The sequence below is a fragment of the Coenobita brevimanus genome, chromosome 37 (assembly GCF_032717465.1).
Source record: "Coenobita brevimanus isolate Jiangsu-jjx chromosome 37, ASM3271746v2, whole genome shotgun sequence".
Lineage (NCBI taxonomy): Eukaryota > Metazoa > Arthropoda > Malacostraca > Decapoda > Coenobitidae > Coenobita > Coenobita brevimanus.
The window spans coordinates 8,082,560-8,105,059 of record NC_136990.1 but is presented as its reverse complement, the minus strand read 5'-3'; positions in this window follow the sequence as shown (position 1 = coordinate 8,105,059).

Below are 22,500 nucleotides of genomic sequence, written 5' to 3'. Positions count from 1 at the left end.
CACATAAGTGACGGATGCGACCAGAACGTGGATAAGCGTCTTATTTTAAAATATGATTAGTAAAGTGAAATCAATAAATTGTTTTCTCTCTTAATAATATTATAATCGTAATAATAAACATTGAAGGGGATGAAAGACTCAGTTGCTCTGATATTTACTATTACCATACGTAATATCCAGTCCACCCACCATTTTTCACAATCACTTTCTGTAGCCTCAGCGTTAATGATGCCAGAAACGTTTGCATCAGATCAAGAATTTCGACTCGCGCGTCTGACACTGATAGAGAGGGAAGGAGGGAGGAAATCATCCGAGATTTCTTTGTATCATACGGATCTGGGGGTTACCAGTCCCCAGAAAAATACGGTATGAACAGGAAGGAGCAAAACCTGGAGTTGAGAGGCAGCATCATAGCTCTGCGCGATAGTGGGCTGTCTATACGTGCTATCGCTCAGCGACTTGGCCCGGCACCAAGGATCGTCGCCAAGTGGATTACGAGGTGGAACACCAACGGAAACATAAACGACCTGCGTAAGGTCTTTAAGTTCTATGTGCATACTTGGATTTGTTATAGTAGGAGGACACAGGGGCGTCCACAGGATATTTTGTAAGGGGGGTCAAAAAAGAGAAATTATACATATGTGTGCAGTTTTATCAAAATACACACACTCCAAATAGGCAAAGGCATTTACATGAGTTACATGACTTACATCAAATGCATAGTGACAGAATGTATGAATCGACTCAGATCACTCAATCATCCTTGAACAAGAACTGAAGCCGTCAAATTCCAAGGGGGGGCAACTGCCCTCCCTTGCCCCCTCTCCCTCCGGACGCCCATGCCAGTATACATAAGATACAGTGTAAGTGAACAGTTATAAATATTTTACTTATGAGGTTACAGTTATTATATTGAAATTTTCAATATATAGATATTCTTATTCTACGAAAATACATATTGTCTGCAATTACATCTACGACCATCAACAACTGTCTTGTGACCTGCATTACTGGTTGGTGTGGGGTAGTGTAGGGTATCAGAGGTTTAGTCCTGTCAGTAATGGGGTTGGAGTAAAGGAGGGTCTGTGTTAAGCTGTTAAGCGTGCTATGATGGTTAATTGTTGTTCACGGTAACGTATAACTTACAGTAACATTATAGTACAGTAGTAGTTCATATTTACATGTTATCTATGTTTATTTAAAACATCCGAACCTGGCTGTAGCAAAGACGTGAGCAAAACGCATTGTAGCTCTGGCTTCCTCTTTAGTCTTCCGATGACCTTATCATCTCTCCCACCCTCCCGTTCTCAAATGACCATGTTATAGGAAATGCAAAGGAGATGATTAGTTTTTCCACATACTCTTTGACTACAAATCCATATCATTGTTTTACTTAAGCATAGCTGGTGATTAAACTATCGATTACGTTTAGGATCCATTAACATTACAAAAAGATTCGTATTATGCGACATATCTGTTACGTGATTCCTCTTCCACCAGTGTTAGCGAAATAGGGGTGAGCATTGATAAAACAGATAAGGGATGAGGAGAAAATATATGGGTGTATAGAATAATAAAAACAGTCCTGTTCACACGTTCCTCTGTCTGTAATATCAATAAGGAAATTGTCCCAACTGGTTAACAGTGTGTTGTCAAACTCTCGTGGATACTATGGAGGTGATAGTGTAAGCACGTGAAGTAGTAATGTAGTCCATTCGTCCAGACTGATACAACCAAGTGACCTGCATATGGCAACATCTCCCCGCTGAGTGGCTCTGACAAGGTGAGTGACGTTCGCCCCGTGAAACGATACTGCATATGCAGATTGTTCAGGTTTCACGGAGTCGGACGGATGCACTAAAACCTTACACAGTCCTCAGGAAAGACCCACGCAGGCTATAATAGTAACGTTTGAGAACACCTCAATAAATGCATCACAACCTCGTTGGGTTTACAGCAAACTCCATTTCTTGGAGAGAACAGGAGCCCTAAGGAGGACGATACCAGTAGAGGATGGGAACATTATTGTGGCAGCGGAAGCTAACCCCCATACCAACGCAGCGGCAATAAGACATGACTTGCAGTTAGAAGTGTCAGCCAGAACTGTAAGGAAGGTTACATCGCGCTGGAATACATCATCGCACCCCAGCTCAGAAGGAACAGCTGACGGACCAGCACTGTGCAGGAAGACTGGCTTTTGCACAGCTCCATGTTGAGCAGGATGATGACTTATGGAGCAGAGTCATCTTTACAGATGAGAAGCATTTCTCCTCTAGTTCCCATGGCAGAGTCCACTGTCAAGGGAGGGATAATACACGGTAAGGTTTGAACTGTCGACAGTCTTGCAATATACACGGCTTTATTGTGAATTAATAATCACAGATTTAAATACTGTAAAACGTATTACCGTGTTGAGAGTGTGGATGTGATACAAATGTGACCGGAGTTTGCATGGTTGTTTTAGTTTTTTGGTTTATTGTGACCCCGCCTTGGCGGGATGAGGCGATTAAGGGATCACATGCTCATCACATTTACACTCCAAACACCTTTTACTGTGACCCAACTTTGTGTCCGTTCCAAAGCACATGGAAAAATAAAACAAAAATGGCAGTGTCATACGCAAGGGGTCTGGGTCACCAACGTCGCCACACACCCCTTTCCACATTGCGCCGTCTTTTTCTCTCCTTTGCACGACTTTAATTATATACGCTGCTCTCGGTAGTCTGCCCTTTCCTCTCCTCCATCCTTCTTTCCTTCCATCCTCTTCTGTCTTTCCTTCGTTCTTTCCTGGCTCTTCTGCCTACGGGTGACAGTACACTCCCTTTTCTGTCTTTCCTTCATTCTTTCCTCTTCCTTCTGCTTGTGGGTGACTCTACGTTGAGTGACAAGCCAATTGGTTTCCTGTACACCAGGAAACCATTTACTACGCTGGATGGTAACCATGTAACCAGATTTTGGCGCCTGGTGGTGTAGTGGGTAATTACGGAACTCCAATCGGATTGAGCCGGTGTAGGCTTATATCCAAGGGATGGCTGGGGTTTATTGCTCACGTAATGCCACTCAGGGATGAGTGAGACTGGTCACTCTCATCTTAAATGTCAGGACCAACTTGCCTAGCCCCGGGCTCCTACGATGCTTATGGGGCAACCTAGGATTGGATGATGGAATATATATATATATATATATATATATATATATATATATATATATATATTATTGCCAAAAATGGTGGGTGGACTGGATATTACGTATGGTAATAGTAAATATCAGAGCAACTGAGTCTTTCATCCCCTTCAATGTTTATTATTACGATTATAATATTATTAAGAGAGAAAACAATATATTGATTTTACTTTACTAATCATAATTTAAAATAAGACGCTTATCCACGTTCTGGTCGCATCCGTCACTTATGTGATTAACCCGTAGCTTAGACAAAATGTAAGGAGACCCGACCATCCGTGTGTTTCATAGCTTACTCACGGGACACAGGTGTGCTATACTTTCATTTATTTAACTACACAAGTGTAGTTTGAAATTAAAACATCAATTGCAATGGGCAAGGCATATTATAAAATGTTACCTGTCAGTGTTTCCAAGCTATGACTATACAGTCATAGGATGTATTCTGGGTTAATATAATACTGTGTTGCCTGACCACATTAATTCATGTGACATGGGAATAACGTAATAATAAAATCACTAGTCTTTTACATATATAGAAGTATGTGGATTACATATTTCATAGAAATATTGGTCGTGATTGTAATGAGACAGGGAGACGCTCCGTCAATGTCCGCTACCATGCCTTAGGTGTATACTCTCTCTCTCTCTCTCTCTCTCTCTCTCTCTCTCTCTCTCTCTCTCTCTCTCTCTCTCTCTGTCAGTGTGTGTGTGTGTGTGTGTGTGTGTGAGATACGCAAGTCGAAATTCTCGAACTCTGAACCCAGACGCTTTGGTGTTGGCAGTGCTGACTGTATCACCAAATTCTGACCGGGGCTGTACATGACTCACGACATTCACATGTAAACAGGTAATTCTGACACTGTGTTTGATGTGACGGTGTAACTGGTATAACTGGTGTGTCATTATGTTATGGGAACTTTGCTTGAATTCTTATACTCCTTTTATGCTAACAATATAGACACTAGGATACGACACGTGTCACGAAAAAGTGCTATGGAAAAATGAGGAGCCGTACTCCTGTCACTGAGCTATATGAAATGAGATGCAAAAGGAAGGAAGTCTGGGCCATGTTAAGGTAAAAGAACTACGGTTGTGTATTTCATAACTAAAGCCTTTCTGGGTAAACCTGTATAGAACAATAGATGTTTATTTTCCTGCACACAAGTGATCCTCAGTGTTTGGCGGTGGAGTTCAAAAGCACCCTGTATATCTATAACGACGTTCACGATAATACAACTCTGCAGTACAGTCGCTGACTCACTCAGCTGAACAAAATGGCCTAACGCTACTTGCCGTGCAATACTATAGTTGTCTTGACCATGAGGGACTTAGCTGTGACAGTACTGAGAAAAAAAATCTCGTGCTCTCTAGATTCATTCAGCTGAATAAATTCGTCTCACATTAGCTGGTATAAAATATTATACTGTTTTTACTTTAACTTCACCCTGATTTCTCATCTTTGTAGTTTACTCCACGTAGCTCACTGACAGAACAAGATAATGCAGCAACACTATATCCTTTCCATAGCAATTCGTGATGACTAGCATCATATTCCAGTGATAATGAATTGCCAAAACTCAGCATTCAAGACAGGGGAGACAGCAATTTTAGGCCATTTTAGTATAAAAAGGGTATAGAATTATGCCAACCATGAGAGTATTAATGGTAATATTAGTAAAGCAGGCTCCTATGACTCACTTAGCTATATAAAATTGCCTGAGATTAACTGCAGTGGAATACTAATGTTGACCCGAGCAGGACAGGATTTATGGTGCCAGTATTACAGTAACATTCAGGCTCGTATTCTCGCAGGTTAAAGAACCTTCCTAACGCCTCATCCTTAACGATTTATTTGTGGATATGGGTGGATATTACAGTAACACTCTGGCTCTTATGACTCAATCTCGTGTTCTCGTCGGTTAAGGATGCTCCCTAACACATCTTCCTTATCGATTTATTATTGGCATGGATGGTTATTATAATTTTGTACGTTACTCATGCAAAGTATGGAAAAATTGGCAGGCTTTATGCAACACAGAATAGAACAATAAGGTGCAATTAATAAATAGCTTAAAGAAGGTGTTAGGGAGCTTCCTCAACTAACAAGAATACGGGCCAGTCTCAGGTAAATAAAATACTCTAGTGTCAGCTGTTAATACTAGAGTTATTCCCTCCTCTCTCTCTCTCTCTCTCTCTCTCTCTCTCTCTCTCTCTCTCTCTCTCTCTCTCTCTCTCTCTCTCATACGGCTTCAGATGAAACAGAATGCTGAAGTTATCCCCACCACAAAGGGATTTATGGTGACACTGTTAACACTCAGGCTCTTCAGCCAGCATTCTCGTCAGCTATGGAAGCTACCCGACACACCTATTACACCTTACTGTCCTCTTCTGTGTTGCTTAATTCTAATATCACCATACTCTGCATAAATAATGTACAAAAGGATATTAACCAGTAGTATCAAAAAATATATCTGTAAGAAAGAGTAGTTACAGAATCTGCTTAGCTGAATAAAATCGTGTGAGTTAGCTATAGCAGAATACTCGACCAAGAGAGGCTTAATATTAATTTCATACACTTCGCTAAACCAAACTGAGTAGACTGATAGTACAGTATATAAATAACACGCAAGATTATTCAAGTGCATTATGCCAAACAAGATTGCCACCATTGTAGACGATCCATTGTGACAAGCGGAAAGGTTCGGTGGGAAAGACACACAGATTAGATCTTGAATTCTTTGTTTTCTCTAACGTTTCGGGCTACACAGAACCCTACGAGTATGAAGGTGGGATCTGTGTAGCACGAAATGTTAGAGAAAAAAAAAGAATTCATGCTCTGACCTGTCTCTCTCTCGCAACCAATCCTTCCAACTGCCAACATTTGCAAGGGAATGCAAGATGGTCTCCACACATATACAAAACATTGACATACTTCTGTTCAAATTATCGTAATGATTAATGAGCATACAAAAAGCAATGGCTCTCAAAACTTGCATGCTTATATGGCCTAACGTTTAGCCACATAAATCCCTATTTAAATGCCATATAAAAATAAACATGAAAGTAGTTTTAGGGGATACTGGCCCAAGGCAGAACCGTGCCAAGTTTGAAGCTAAATTGGTGAAGATAAAAAGGATTGGCACTAACGAGAAAATGCGTCTGTAAAAAGGAGGAAATTGAAGAAATACAGAAGCTCTGCACACGCTAATAAGGACACCTAGGTCTGTATTCTCCACGCGTAAGGAAGCCCCCTAACACTGTTTCTTAAGCAATTTATTTTCTTTATTACACCTTACTGACCTCTTCTGTGCTACATAAATCCTTCCAATATCGCCATAATCTGCATAAATAACATACAAAAGGATATTAGTCTCCCATATCCAAAAATAACTTGCTTAGGAAAAGGTGTTAGGAAGCTTCCTTAACCGGTGAGAATACGGTCCTATAGTCCTTCCACATTAACTTGGCCTAGAATTTCGTCGTTTTGCAGCTTGTTTCATGTAACTTAGTGGTGGAAAAAGACAGTACAACGGCTCAACTCCCTTACCACTGCACTTCCTCGTGAGTAGCATCATATTCTAATGCTAACCTATTGTTCCAACTCGGCATTCAAGATGAGGAGATGACACTTTTAGAAGTAAGAGTTAAAATGGTATAATGAGCTATAATGGTGGTAGGTGGGGCCGCCCCCCATCCACATACTTAGTGTAGTGGTACTCTGTTTTTAGGTGTATACCTCTACACTGAGTGGCAAGCCACAAGATTTCCTGTAAACCAGGAAAGTATTTAAAACGCTGGGTGGTAACCTTATAACCAACCAACACTTGTTCCCTACGTAACAACAAGTGAGTTGGCGGAGGGTTAGTGCCCCTCCACGGAGAACAATTAACTAATAATACGAACAAGAAGCCTCGGACCAGGACTGACCAACAGGTGACGACTAAGGACGGAACAAAGCACATGTTATGGATTGCGACATGGAATGTAAAGGGTGGAAATGATGAGGTGAGAGAGAGAGATAGTCCAAGTGCTTGAAGGTGCAAAAGTGGATGTATGTGGAGTAACTGAAACTAAATGGCTTAATGAGAGTGTGAAAGAATGGGAGTATGGATGGGGTATATGCACGGGAGTGGATGTGAATGAGAGGGCAAAAGAAGGATTGTATATTGTTGTGAGTAGCAGATGGAAGGAGAATATAAGACAGTATGGATCAATTGCCCTCAAGGATTGTGTGGGTAAGACTGAAAGTTGGACTACACATGTGGGCTATTGTGTGTTTGTGTGTGTACCAACACAAGATCGTGCAAGCAGAGTGAGAGGAGTTCTGACAAATGTGGAAGTGTGCATGGAAAAGTTTGAAAGCAATGAGAGAGTGTTTCTGATTGGAGATATGAATGGAAAAGTAGGGAATGTGAAAGGTGGATGGAGTAGTTGGTGAGAGGGGTGTGCCTGCAGAAATGGATGAGAATGGCAGTGCTTTAGTGGACACTTGTGCTACGAGGGGGTTGGTGATAGCCAATATCCTCTTCAGGTACAAGATGATACACAGGTGTACATGGCGAGTGATCAGAAAGGTGGGTGGTGAACTGAATGAACGGAAGGCAATGACTGAGTATGTGTGTATGTGGATGATAGGATGAGAAGGTGTGTAATGGATGCAAGAGCATATAAAAGTTGCGGGAGTGGACTTTCTGACCACCACTTGGTGGTGGTGAAAATTAAGGACCCAATGAAATAGAGGAATAAAAGAAGGGTAGGACAGGAGGAAGTAGTTCATACTAGGAGGGTGGAAAGGTTACAAGAGGATGGAAAAAAAGACAGAATACAAGAGAGAAGTGAAGAAGAGATTGCGTAAATATGGATTGGAGCAAATGGGGGATGTGGAAGGTGTGTGCAAGGTATTCACAGAAGAAATCTGTACAGCATGTGAGGTGGTGTGTGGGGTGAAGAGAAGACGAAAGGGGGTGCAAGGAACAGCATGGTGGAATGAAGGGGTAAGACAGGTTGTGGCACAAAAGTAGAAAGCATATAGTGAGTGGATAAGAAAGAAGATTGTGGAAGAAGTTGAGAGACAGACGACAGAATTATATGTAGAGAGGAAGAGAGAGGTGAAAAGATTAGTAAGAGAGAGTAAGAAGCGTGGATGAGGAATTTGGAAGGAATTTGAGTGTAACATGGAGGGAATGTAAGAAATGTTTTGGAAAGAGGTAAAGAGTGTTAGACAGGGTGTCAAAGAAGTTAGTCGGGGAGTGAAAGATAAAAATGGTAGATTACTAGTGGACAAGAGAGAAAAAGTGAGCAGATGGAGAGAACACTTTAAGGAATTTTTGAACACAGAGAATGAAAGTACAGCAATGCAAGCATAAGTGGTTGGGGAATGGCTGGAAGAAGGAGGGTTGTGAGAAGAAAGGAAGAAGTCAGTAGGATGGAAGTTGAAGAAGCATAGAAGAAAGTCAAAATGGGGAAAGCCCCAGGAAATGATGGAGTGTGTGGTGAAATGCTGAAGCATGGGAGGGAGAGAGTAGTAGAATGGATGTGGAAGATGTGCTGATTGGCCTGGGAGGAAGGGGGTGTTCCAAGAATTGGAAGCCAGGTATAATTATTCGCCTGTACAAAGGAAAAAGGGAAAAAGAAGCCTGTGGTAATCATGGGGGCATTTGTCTTCTTAGTGTAATAGTAAAGGAATATGGTAGAATGCTTATTGACAGAGTTAGGGAAATAGCAGAGGAATTAGTCGGAGAAGAACAGGGAGGTTTTAGGAAGGGACGAGGTTGTGTAGATCAGATATTCATTCTTAGATCTTTAGTGGAAAAGTTTCTAGAGAAGGAAAAGAAGTTGTTTGTGGCCTCCATGGATTTGGAGAAAACATATGACAGGGTGGATAGACAATGATTGTGGAAAGTATTAAGAATATATGGAGTAGATGGGAAGTTGTTGAAGGCCATGAAGAGTATGTATGAGGGGCTAAGGCTGTAGTGCGTGTGGACAATGAACTAAGTGAATTTTTCTATTTGAATGTCGGACTGAAACAAGGATGTGTTATGTCTCCATGGTTGTTCACTCTGTATATGGATGGGGTTATAAAAGAAATACAAGGTAGGGCAATGGCTGTTGGAGCGGCCCTAATGAGAGAGGACAGTGTTTGGAAAACTACCTATGCTGCTGTTTGCAGATGATACTGTGTTGTTAAGTGAAGACAAAGGGGAGCTGCAAGGCTTGGTGGAGTTTGAGAGAATGTGTAAGAAACAGAATCTTAAGGTGAATGTTGGGAAGAGTAAAGTTATGGTCTTTGAGAGAAGTGAAGTCAGTGAATGTACAGTGAGGTTGGATGGGGAGGAAATGGAAAATGAGAGTGTGTTTAACCCCTTAACCGCGGGTATTGTTTTGGTCTGACTGTCCTCCCCCGCAGAGGTTTCAGCCAAATGTAAACAAAACTTTAAACCTTAACCCTTTAACCGCGGGTGTCATTCCAGAATGACAGTGACAAAACTGGACCAAACCGCGGGTGTCATTCTGGAATGATCGTGAATATTTTGAACACCGCGCGTTTTCCCAGCATGCAAATAGTTTCACGCTAGAGTAGCTGTCAAGTTCTTTCACGCCAGCCATCCCACACCTCCCTCCTCCAACCCCAAGGGGGCCCCCCCCACCCCTGCCCTGACCCGCGTCAGTCAGTATCTGTCCAGCTCTGTGCGTGATAATGGCGCTCCGTCCCGACTCATCGTCGCTCGCTTCCTCCTCTACAATGATTAGTGCTAGTGTTCCCTCTACCTCTACACCGGTAAAGGAACTGCCGACGGCGAGGCAGAAGGGGTTGAGCACTCCTGAAATTAGAACTGAGCTGGACAAAACTGTAAGTACTACTCTTGATTGTGGCAGTGAAAGTGACACACTCACAGCAAGCAGTGATGATTTGGCAGTGATTGGTGGTGAACCATTTTCCATTGATAGTGACAGTGATGAAAGTGATCGTGTTGATTCCTCCCCACCACCCCCAACTTACTCTGGGAAAGGAAAGGCTCCTATGGGCAAATCTGGTATTGCACGTGGGAAGGGAGTGAAGCGCAGACTTACGTCTCCCACACCAGGACCTAGTACGCATTTCCCATCAGTTTCCCGTTCCCCTAGCCCTATTGCCCTCACATCATCATCATCATCTGTCGTGCCCTCTCCTCAGTCTACATCATCTGAGGAGTACGAATTACCAAAGCCTGCAAAGCGAGGGAAGGCAGGCCGAGCAGGCCGTGCAGGCAGGCCTAGAACAAAGGGGATGCGTGGCAGTTGGAGGGCAAAGCTGGGCGATAAGCGAGGCGATAAGCGAGGTGATAAGCGGGGTAGAAAGGGTCAAGTTTCACCACGCACCAGGTCAGAAACCCCCCCGCCTGCCCCCCGCTCAGTTCCCTCACCCGCGCCACCCCCCCACTCACCACCCTCGCACTCACCCCCCTCCCCGTTGCCTCCTGCCTCACCCACCTCCCGCTTGCCTCCTGCCTCACCCATTGCCTCCACATCAGCTCCTTCTCACGGGGAAAGGAGTGGAATGCAACCTGCCCCTGCCACTGAACCTTGCACAGGGCAAGTGGATGCATTTGTTTGGTCTGACGGTGGAGATTTCCAGCCACACAATCCACCGTTTGATATGACAAATGCTGGAATACAGCCTGCCTTCCCATGCAATGCAGGTGATGAGTTTGTTGATTACTTCCTGGCCTTCCTTGATGATGAAATTGTGCAGCATGTCAGCGATGAGACCAATAGGTATGCAGCTCAGTGTGCAGCAGAAGGGCTGGGACCTATTGGCTCACCAAAGCAAGTGTCGTGGTTGCCTGTCGGAATCAGAGAGCTGTATGTGTTTTTTGCACTAATGTTTCTGATGTCCCATATAAAGAGACATGAGTTGGAGGAGTACTGGCTCATGGATGACATAACTACTATCCCTATATTCGGGAAGTATATGTCACGGGATCGGTTCCGACAGCTGCTAGGATACCTGCACTTCGCTGACAATGCAAACCCGTCCCAAACTGACCCTTTGTGGAAAGTAAGGGATTTTCTCAACAGGATTAGGGATCGATTTATGCGATTTTTCAGGCCTATGCAGAAAGTCGTCATAGACGAATCCCTGGTATTGTTCAGAGGACGTCTCAAATTCATGCAGTACATCCCCAGCAAATGCCACCGTTTTGGGATAAAGTTCTTTGTGCTGTGTGACTGTGAGACGGGGTATATCCTTGATTTTGTCATTTATTCGGCTAGCACAATGGATGTGAACAGGAAAGACCCCCTTGGCTTCTCTGGCTCCGTTGTAAAAGTGCTGATGGAGAGGTATTTTGGTGGTAATCATGTGCTGTACACAGACAATTATTACACAGCACCGAAACTCTCCAAATACCTTGCTGAACACGGCATTGGCACTGTTGGCACTGTACGGAGCTATAGGAAAGAGTGGCCTAGTTTCCCCGAAGCATCATCATCATCCAGGGGAGATGTTCACCTGAAGAAGTCAGACAAGCTTCTTGCGATCAGGTGGCATGACAAGAAGGTCGTGAATATGATCAGCACCAACCACAAGGGGGAATTGAAGAGAACTGGGAAGGTCAGCTACAGGACGGGAGAGCCAATCATGAAGCCTGATGCTGTCATTGATTATAATGTAAATATGGGACTTGTTGATAAGTCTGATATGATGATTGGCAAAATTGACTGTCTCAGGAGAAACACCCGATGGTACAGGAAGGCTTGCCTGCACATGCTCGATATGTGCATGCTCAATGCCTTCATTCTCTACAAGACACAAGTCGGGGGCATAAGGCAACCATCACTGAGACAGTTTTCCAAGACTGTCGTGCAGCAGCTACTTGCACGATTTGGTCAGGTGATGGCATTGATCCCGAGGCGACACTCTGACACACAACCTGACCGTCTTGAGTGCCGCAATTACATGAGCCGGCACCAGCTTGTGAAATTGCCTCCTACAGCAGGCGGCAGGTTGTCACAGGCCGCTGCAGAGTATGTCATGACACCACACGGAGGCCTAGGACGAGAAAAATGAGCACACACCAGTGCCATGCCATGTCGCTCTATGTGTAACTACAAGCTTTGCCGAGTACCACTCTCTGAGTAAATACTTAAAGTGACAGTGATATATAGTGATGCGACAGTGACGTGCTTTTCCAATAATTGTATAATGGATAATGTAGTAATAAGGATATTTTGCCTAGAAAAAATGGTAATATTGGCCAGTATAATAAGTGATATTGTAATAAGAGAATCTGCGGCACTTGTGGAATTCTGCGGCACTTATGTAATTCTGTGATGCGCCAGTGACGCAATATAGTAATAAGTGCATTGTAATTATAATGTACATTGCCCATATTATATGTAAAATAATATTAGAAGTTAGAAATAATGAAAAAATCGCATGAAACGTCAGTGAGCGGGTGCCGCCGCAGTGAAGTGAGGCGCAGCCGCAGTGAAGAGCGGGCGACGCAGGGAAGTGCCTTTTACCTACCTCAGTGAACACAGTGGGTGTTTATCGTATGTACAGTGTTCATATATGTTTATATTACTATTATGAGAGAGTGGTTGGCATTTGGTACTGGTGTGTGGGGCGTAAAATAGTTATTTCACACCCCTCACTTCTAACGGCTCTCCCTGTCCTGTGAAAGTCAACAAAGTCATGAAACCTACATCAATGGAAAGCTGAAGGTTAGTACTTTCTAAAGGTACCTTATTTTTTTCTCTAGCTTTATTCTGTGCAGAGTTATTAAGGTTTAAAAGTTTGTTTACATTTGGCTGAAACCCCCGCGGGAGATGACAGTCAGACCAAAACAATACCCGCGGTTAAAGGGTTAATAGCTCTGCACAGAATAAAGCTAGAGAAAAAAAATAAGGTACCATTAGAAAGTACTAACCTTCAGCTTTCCATTGATGTAGGTTTCATGACTTTGTCGACTTTCACAGGACGGGGAGAGCCGTTAGAAGTGAGGGATGTGAAATAGCTATTTTACGCCCCACACACCAGTACCAAATGCCAACCACTCTCTCATAATAGTAATATAAACATATATGAACACTGTACATACGATAAACACCCACTCTGTGTTCACTGAGGTAGGTAAAAGGCACTTCCCTGTGGCTGCGCCCGCTCTTCACTGTGGCTGCGCCTCACTTCACTGCGGCAGCACCCGCTCACTGACGTTTCATGCGATTTTTTCATTATTTTTAACTTCTAATATTATTTTACATATAATATGGGCAATGTACATTATATTTACAATGCACTTATTACTATATTGCGTCACTGTCACATCACAGAATTACACAAGTGCCGCAGAATTACACAAGTGCCGCAGATTCTCTTATTACAATATCACTTATTATACTGGCCAATATTTACATTTTTTTTCTAGGCAAAATATCCCTTATTACTACATTATCCATTATACAATTATTGGCAAAGCACGTCACTGTCGCATCACTATATATCACTGTCACTTTCAGTATTTACTCAGAGAGTGGTACTCGGCAAAGCACGGAGTTACACATAGAGCGACTTGGCATTCCAGGCACTGGTGTGTGCTCATTTTTCTCGTCCTAGGCCTCCGTGTGGTGTTATGACATACTCTGCAGCGGCCCTGTGACAACCTGCCGCCTGCTGTAAGAGGCAATTTCACAAGCTGGTGCCGGCTCATGTAATTGCGGCACTCAAGACGGTCAGGTTGTGTGTCAGAGTGTCGCCTCGGGATCAATGCCGTCACCTGACCAAATCGTGCAAGTAGCTCTTGCACGACAGTCTTGGAAAACTGTCTCAGTGATGGTTGCCTTATGCCCCTGACTTGTGTCTTCTAGAGAATGAAGGCGTTGAGCATGCACATATCGAGCATGTGCAGGCAAGCCTTCCTGTACCATCGGGTGTTTCTCCTGAGACAGTCGATTTCGTCAATCATCATATCAGACTTATCAACAAGTCTCATATTAACATTGTAATCAATGACGGCATCAGGCTTCATGACTGGCTCTCCCGTCCTGTAGCTGACCGTCCCAGTTCTCTGCAATTCCCCCTTGTGGATGGTGCTGATCATATTCACGACCTTCTTGTCATGCCACCTGATCGCCAGAAGCTTGTCTGACTTATTCAGGTGAACATCTCCCTTGGATGATGATGATGCTTCGGGGAAACTTGGCCACTCTTTCCTATAGCTCCGTACAGTGCCAACAGTGCCAATGCTACAGAAAGTTCAGCAAGGTATTTTGGAGAGTTTCGGTGCTGTGTAGTAATTGTCTGTGTACAGCACATGATTACCACCAAAATACCTCTCCATCAGCACTTTTTCAACGGAGCCAGAGAAGCCAAGGGGGTCTCTTCCTGTTCTACGTCCATTGTACTAGCCGAGTAGATGAAAAATCCAGGATATACCCTGTCTCACAGTCAGCACAGCACAAAAGAACTTTATCCCAAAGCGGTGGCGTTTGCTGGGGATGTACTGTATGAATTTGAGACGTCCTCTTCGAACAATACTCAGGGATTCGTCAATGACGACTTCTTCTGCATAGGCCTGAAAAAAATCGCATAAATCTGATCCCTAATCCTTGTTGAGAAAATCCCTCACTTCTCTCTCTCTCTTCTCTCCCCACAAAGGGTCAGTTTTGGGACGGGGTCAGGCATTTGTCAGTGAAGTGCAGGTATCCTCAGCAGCCTGTCGTGAACCCATCCCATGACATATACTTCTGAATATTGGGATAGTAGTAATGTCATCCACGAGCCAGTACTCCCTCCAACTTCATGTTCCTCTTTATATGGGGCATCAGAAACATTAGTGCAAAAACATACAGCTCTCTGGATTCCACAGGCAACCAACGACACTATACACTTTGGTGAGCCAATAGGTCCCAGCCTCCTTCTGCTGCAAATAACTGAGCTGCATACCTATTGGTCTCATCGCTGACATGCTGCACGACTTCATCATCCATGAAGGGCCAGGAAGTAGTCCACAAAGTCATCTCCTGCGTTTGCATGGGAAAGGCAGGCTGGGCTGTATTCTGTGCAGCATTTGTCATATCAAACGGCGGATTGTGTGGCTGAAAATCTGCACCCGTCAGACCAAACAAATGCATCCACTTTCCTGTGCGTGGGTTCAGTGGCAGTGGCAGGTTGCATTGCACTCTTTCCCAGTGAGAAGGGGAGCTGAGGTGGAGGCAATGTGGGTGAGGCAGGTCATGGCAGAGGCAGGAGGTGAGGCAGGAGGCGAAAGGGAGGGGGGTGAGTGCGGGGGCGGTGAGTGGGGGTGGCGAGGGAAGGAGGGAGCTGGAGCTGGGGCAGGCGGGGGTTTCTGACCTGGTGCTGTGTGTGGAAACTTGACCCTTTCTACTCCCGCTTATCACCTCGCTTATCTCCTCGCTATCGCCTAGTGCTTTTGCCCTCCTGAACTGACACGCATCCCCTTGTTCTAGGTCCTGCCTGCCTACTGCCTGCACCAAGCCTGCACGGCCTGGGCCTTCCCCTCGCTTTGCAGAAAGCTTTGGTAATTGGTACCTCCTCAGATGATGTAGACTGAGGAGAGTGGCACGGCAGATGATGATGATGATGTGAGGGCAATAGGGCTAGGGGAACGGGAAATTGATGGGAAAATGCATACTAGGGCCTGGTGTGGGACACGTAAGCCTGCGCTTCACTCCCCTTCCCAACGTGCAATACCAGATTTGCCCTGATAGGAGCCTTCCTTTCCCAGAGTAAGTTGGGGGTGGTGGGGGTAAAACAACACGATCGATTTTCTATCACTGTCACTATTATTGGAAAAATGGTTCACCACCAATTCACTGCTGCAAATCGTTTCACTGCGTGCTGTGAGTGTGTCACTTTCACTGCCACAATGAAGAGTAGTACTTACTGTTTTGTCCAGCTCAATTCTAATTTCAGGAGTGCTCAACTCCTTCTGCCTCGCCATCGGCAGTTCCTTCACCGGTGTAGAGGTAGAGTGAACACTAGCACTATTCACTTTCGAGGAGGAAGCAAGCGACGATGAGTCGGGATGGAGCGCCATTCTCACGCACAGAGCTGGACAGATACTGACTGATGCGGGTCAGGGCAGGGGTGGGGGGGCCCCCTTGGGGTTGGAGGAGGGAGGTGTGGGGTGGCTGGCGTGAAAGAACTCGACAGCTACTCTTGCGTGAGACACTTTGCGCGCAGGAGAAATGCGCGGTGTTAAAAATATTTACGATCATTCCAGAATGACACCCGCGGTTTGGTCCAGTTTTGTCAATGTCATTCTGGAATGACACCCGCAGTTAAAGGGTTAATGCATGAGATAGTTCAACAACCGCTCCGATCTTTTAATGGTATGTTTTGTCGCGCTTTTCGAACATGGTCTCAATTTTTAATCCACGCTTTCTTAGTACGCCACCATTATTAAGTACTTCGTTACTACACACACACACAAACACACACATATATATATATATATATATATATATATATATATATATATATATATAAAACTTCATCTTGGCCTATAATTGCTGCCACTCCATACTGAATGCCGTGTTGTTACAAAAGGTTAAAGTCCATGTGGCTACTGTAAACCTTAAATCGGAAAGTGGAAATGCAAACCTCTACCTCTTTTTTTTTTTTTTTTTACACCTGTTGTTATTATGTACGGTCAGCCTGCATCTCTAACCTTACAGAGTGCAGTCAGCAACTGCATAGGAAGGCAAAAAGACATTCCATCTGATTCACCTGTTTCAGAAATTAGTCAAAATTACAGGAACCTTAGCATTGCACTTCGTAGTTTAACATGCTTGAGCATAGGACCATAACACTGAATATGGATCCATGAAAAATCCGATGGAAAGGATGTAGATCTGTACCCATTGTAGATGATCCATTGTGGCAAGTGGAAATGTTAGGTGGGAGTGACACACACACAGCTTCTGGAATTGTGTTTTCTCCAACGTTTTCCAGTTACACGTTAGAGAAAAATAAAAGAATTCAAACTCCTAATCTTGTTCTCTCTCCCACCCAACATTTCCAGTAGTAAGTATTTATTTCCTTCGCTGACCTATGTAAAATAAAGCTGCAAAAGTAAAGAAAATCTTGGCCTAATAAAGGTGACTAACCTGTAGGTTTCTGGCTCAAGCTCTAATTAAATTGTCAAATGGTAGAAATCTAATATAACGCATAAATACCACGCCATTGGACTGAAGGGGTTGAAAATAGTAACGCACAAAGTAGGTACGTGAAATTACCGTATGGGGGAAAAATTCGTCGTAGATAAGCAAGGCTACCTTTTTAACCATCATGTTTGTGTAGTTAATTTTGTCAAGCTGGCTCAACATTATAGGTCTCGGTAGAGTTATATAACATTATGGAGAGACCATTTATGCTTAACCTCTGAAACAAAACGTATAAATCTGTACTAAACTATCATAACCTAAATCAAACTTTAGCCTCACGTAATCCAAATCGAACATATTTTTCACCTAATCTTACCCAAGTCGAACCTATACTAACCTAATCTAACTAAATCGAATCTACTCTCACCTAATGTAACAAAAATAAAATTCCTAGTCTCACCCAGTCTATCCTAACTCAATGGAAATTAGTCAACATCTAATCTTTATCTAACCAAATCGAACCTAGTTTCACCTACTCTTGTCTCCTTAGGCTAAATCGAATCTAGTCTCACCTAATCTAATCTAAATCTCCAGTCTTCCACAAACCTAACTAAATCGGAACCTAGTTTCACCCAATATAACTAAACTAAATCGAATCGTGTTTCGCTTAATCTAAGTGTCGAACCCTATGCTTCATCTAATCTTAACTAAATCGGAATCGTCGCCGCATCTAATCTAACTAAATCGAACCTAGTTTCATCTAATTCTAACCTTTAGTCGAACCTAGTCTCACCAGTCTAACCTGACTAATTCGGCCCCATAGCTTATTCGATTTCGCCTGAGACGAGCCTCTAGCCTTCAAAGCTGGCGGAAGATTACAGTTGTCCAAGTGCATTCATTATTAGCGGCAAGCATTTTAAATTATTTTTATTATAAGGGTTCCAAATAACAGTTTGACGATAAGATTGCCCAAATAAAATTTTATATAATTATTTATATAATTATTTGCATAGATTATCATAAAAACGGGGGAGTGAACAAAGTTTATCAGAGACCCTAGGATACGTATGGAAGTTTGAATTCCCTCGGGACAACCAAAAACACGTCCAGGTATAGTTTTACGAGTACTGTACCTTGATTTTTTCTCATTATCAGTCAATATAAAGGTGTAAATTATCTCAATACTGCGACATTATGTCGAAATCTCTAACCTAGTAAAACATCAGAACGTCGCCATGAAAAATCACTGGCAGACACAGGTGATGAAGAAGTTCTGTATATCACCGTCACTTTACAAATATCCCACAGCCCACGCCTTGTCATAGCTCTGTTGTAAGCTGTAACAATGATATTCTGAAACCAAAAGATGCAAAACTTACTGATGCCGATGCAAAAAAACAAAAGAATTGAATATTCGTCTACTTAGCCACGTGGGACATACCACGAAATAAAGCCATCTCACCCCCCCTGGTCCTATCATTCGTACCACAAAATTCATGGAATCATTTATATTTCACTGGAATTCCGATGTTTCAATAACTTGTTTCAGGCCATCTGATAAACTTTGTAAGGCCCCGTTTTTAAATTAATCTATGCAAATAACCTATATACTGTATTATACTATGGTTTCAGTCTTATATCGTCAAACGGTTATTGTAACTCTTATAATAAAAAATAATAAAGGGGTCATCTATGCCTCGTTAATAATGAATGCACTTGGATTAAATCAACCAGTCAGCAGTCAGTTTTCCAAAGCTTAAGGCCTGCGTCTCTTCTCCAGATGAAATCTATTAGGCTTTCAACCCTACCTGTTACCTGACCTAACCTTATCGAACTGAACCTAACTTAATGCTGTTCTACCTCCTCGCCACCCTGTTCTTACTAGCTCCCAGGCTCGAGCATTAAAGTCATTCGATGGATATTTTAGCAGTTTGAAATTCTCTGCAAAATGTTAGTACAATGTAAAATATATGGACTGGCAAAAGCAAACCTGTAGAGTCTGGTTCTACAAAGTCATAAGTACACTGACTTTGCATATCTTAACTTCCTGTCTCTCGCACACACACACACGGAGAGAGAGAGAGAGAGAGAGAGAGAGAGAGGTCTCACCTTGGAGAACATTACGCACTTCCACTGTTTTTCACAATCTGACGCGCACTGAGGGAACCTGCTGTCACCTGTGTAGAGTTGCCAATCCGAAGTTAATGATACTAAAGATGTTTACATAAAATCGCTAGAATATCGCTAAATCGAAAAAAAAAAAAATCCTGAAAATTACCAGAGATGTGGTCAGTCTCTATAATATCACTGAAACTGCATAAATCCTAGATCTTCGTTAGCTTCCCCACAGGTAGGCTTAAAAGAAATATAGTTACTGCTAAGCGGAAGTTAAAATATAAATCTAGCGGAATGAGCGCTAAATTGGCAACTCTAATCACAAGACACGGGAAGCAAGCTGGCAAGGTCAGTTCAGTCCAGTTGCCAGGTGGAAGCTTTGCCTTAGTAGCGGCACCTCTTCAACTCAACTTTGTTTTGTTACTCATTTACTACTTGCTTTGCTGGTTGTTCTGGTTCTAACTCTTTTCACATTCTTCCTTCCACAGTAATGTTATCCTTACGCTTTTTTTATTTTATTATCTTTGTACTTTTAAACAGAACATACGGCCTCTCTCATTCCTTCATTACCTTTCTCCTCTCTTCCCTCACCACAAAAGTAATGAAGTAAATATCCTCTTTCTCCTTGGCACACAACTCAACTTTTATCCCTTCCACTTCTCTTTCCTTTATCTGCATGGCAGATATCCACTTACTACTCTGAACTTTTTACTGATGATTGGTGTTTATTACACTAATTTTCTTCTCATCTTCACTTTCCTCTCCCAGTAGAATTCAAGGTTTACTTGCTTATTTCTTTATTTTTTTTTACTTTGCCCTTTTATTTCCTTGAATCCCGACCCCTCTCCAATTCTTTGCATATCGCTTAGTCTTTGCACAGATCTCATTCAAGTTTGTATTTATATTCTAACTTAATAAACCATTTACTTTTTCTTCCCTCAGACTTATTAGTCTATCTATCTATCGTCAGACGCCCCAATCCCGTAAGGTGTGGCCACAAAGAAATCGCCTCCATGTTGCCCTGTCCCCCGCCATTTCACTGCCAGCTTACACCCCCCTCCCTCATATACTTCTCCACTCCATCCCTCTATCTCATCCTCGGCCGCCCCTTCCCTCTCCTCCCTCCACCTCACCTGCCATTACACTCTTTCCTCATCAGTCTCTCAGTTTCCACCCTCTCCACATATTGCCAAACCACCTCATTGTGTTTCTCCTAACGTTTCCTATCACATCCACATCCACACCACAACATTCCTTCACTTCCTCATTTGTCAGTCTGTCTCTCCATGTGACTCCACAGGCTCCTCTCAAATAACTCATTTTCACCTGCTCTCACTCTTGACTTCTCTCCTACTACAGGTCCAAGCTTCACTTCCCATACGTTTGAGTGGGTATCACAATACTGTCATGTAGTAACTTTTTCACTTCCATGCTTCCAATTCCCCTGTTTCTATCACTGTTTTCAAGGAGCCAGCAACCTTTCTTCCCTGTTGTACCCTTTCAAGCATATTTCACCTCTCCAAACTTCCTTATCCATACTCATCACACTACCCAAGTACTTAAACACACCATGATTTTTCCATTTCCTCATCCAGCCTCACTGTACATTCACTGACTTCACTCTGAAGACCTTAGTCGAATGTATTCTGATGTCAGGTATACTGAAATGCAGTAGGTGGGACAGTGCATCGATTGGTATCGAGTCAACACCTGCCCCTATTTTTCAGCTACAAATGTCAGCCACCACCTACCTGCAGTCGATGGTGTTCGGTATGCCTTAGTATATAGGCCTGAAACTGTACCTTTTTGAGGCCTATTGTTTTCGACAAGTCCCAAATGAGGCCTATTGCTCTCAACGGATTAATGGTGTGCATTGGAAAAATTTTCTTGAAGCCCTTGATACTGTTGTATGTACAGTCGTCAGCATAAATTCGCTGCAAGTCTACTCGTGTAATGGGAGTCCTTTGGTCTGGCAACAGTGTAAGGGGACTAGTTGCCACATAGACTTTTATGCACTTTAAAGACGTGTTTTTAAGAAGTGGTACTAGTGACTGCCTTGAGTACAATATTCTGTATATTGTATTTGATTTGTATAAAAAAAAGTGCAAGAGCTGACAAAGGAATGGTATGGAATGACGTATGAGACTAATGCTCTGGTATTTCTTATTATAACCGTCTCGAGACCCCCTTCCCTTCTCTCCCCCTTACTCCTCCTGATGTCCCCCCAACCCCTCCCTCTCTCTCCTACCCCCCCACTCACTTTCGTGCCGCTCCACTGTCTTCTTTCCCCAGCCTCTCTATCTTCATTCATTTATCCACGACACTAACTCGATTGGCTCATCGCAATGCTCTTGACTGTTTACTAAACCTTGTCTGCCATATTCCCAAATGCTGACAGTTCTGCCAACTACATCAAAAGTTTATTACCAATATTCCTTCCTGTTCGAGTCCCATTCTCATGAGCCCCGTTTCCTTCCATTCATTTTATTCCAGTTGTCTTTCTTCTCTCCACCCTTTGTCACTACCAACAGCCGGGAGATTTAGGAACATTGAGGTCTCGTTCTTGTGATGCATTCTTCACTGGTGCTTGTCTGAGTGAGCCTGGCAGTCGGTGGCTATTATTTCAGTAGGCGAAGTAAAACAAACATCTGTGCCCGTTCCTCCTACTTCTTGCCCTCTCTTCCCTAGGAAAATGTTCCCATTCTCCTCATACTGTTCAGTGAATCATGAAGCAGTATCAGAACCAATAATGTTTCGAACTGCTGCACAATGTTTGGAGCAGAGAGTGGGAGAAAAAGACAGTTTCTTGACAAGAAACTCTCCAATGTTGAGGAGCGAAAAAGTTACAGGAATAGACATGAAACAGAGAAAAGTGCGATTCATTACGTAGATTAGCGCCGTGGATAATATTAGGTAGACAGGGTAAGGAAAGAGAGGAGTGAAGATGGAGAGCGAGAGGGGGGAGCAGGAGGGGAGGGTGGGGAGGGACATGGGATGGGTACGAGGGAGAGAGCAGAAGTTTCATCATTCCACAATATTCTTCTGTTGTCTTTTGCACATTTTTATGTAATCAGATATAAAGAATAA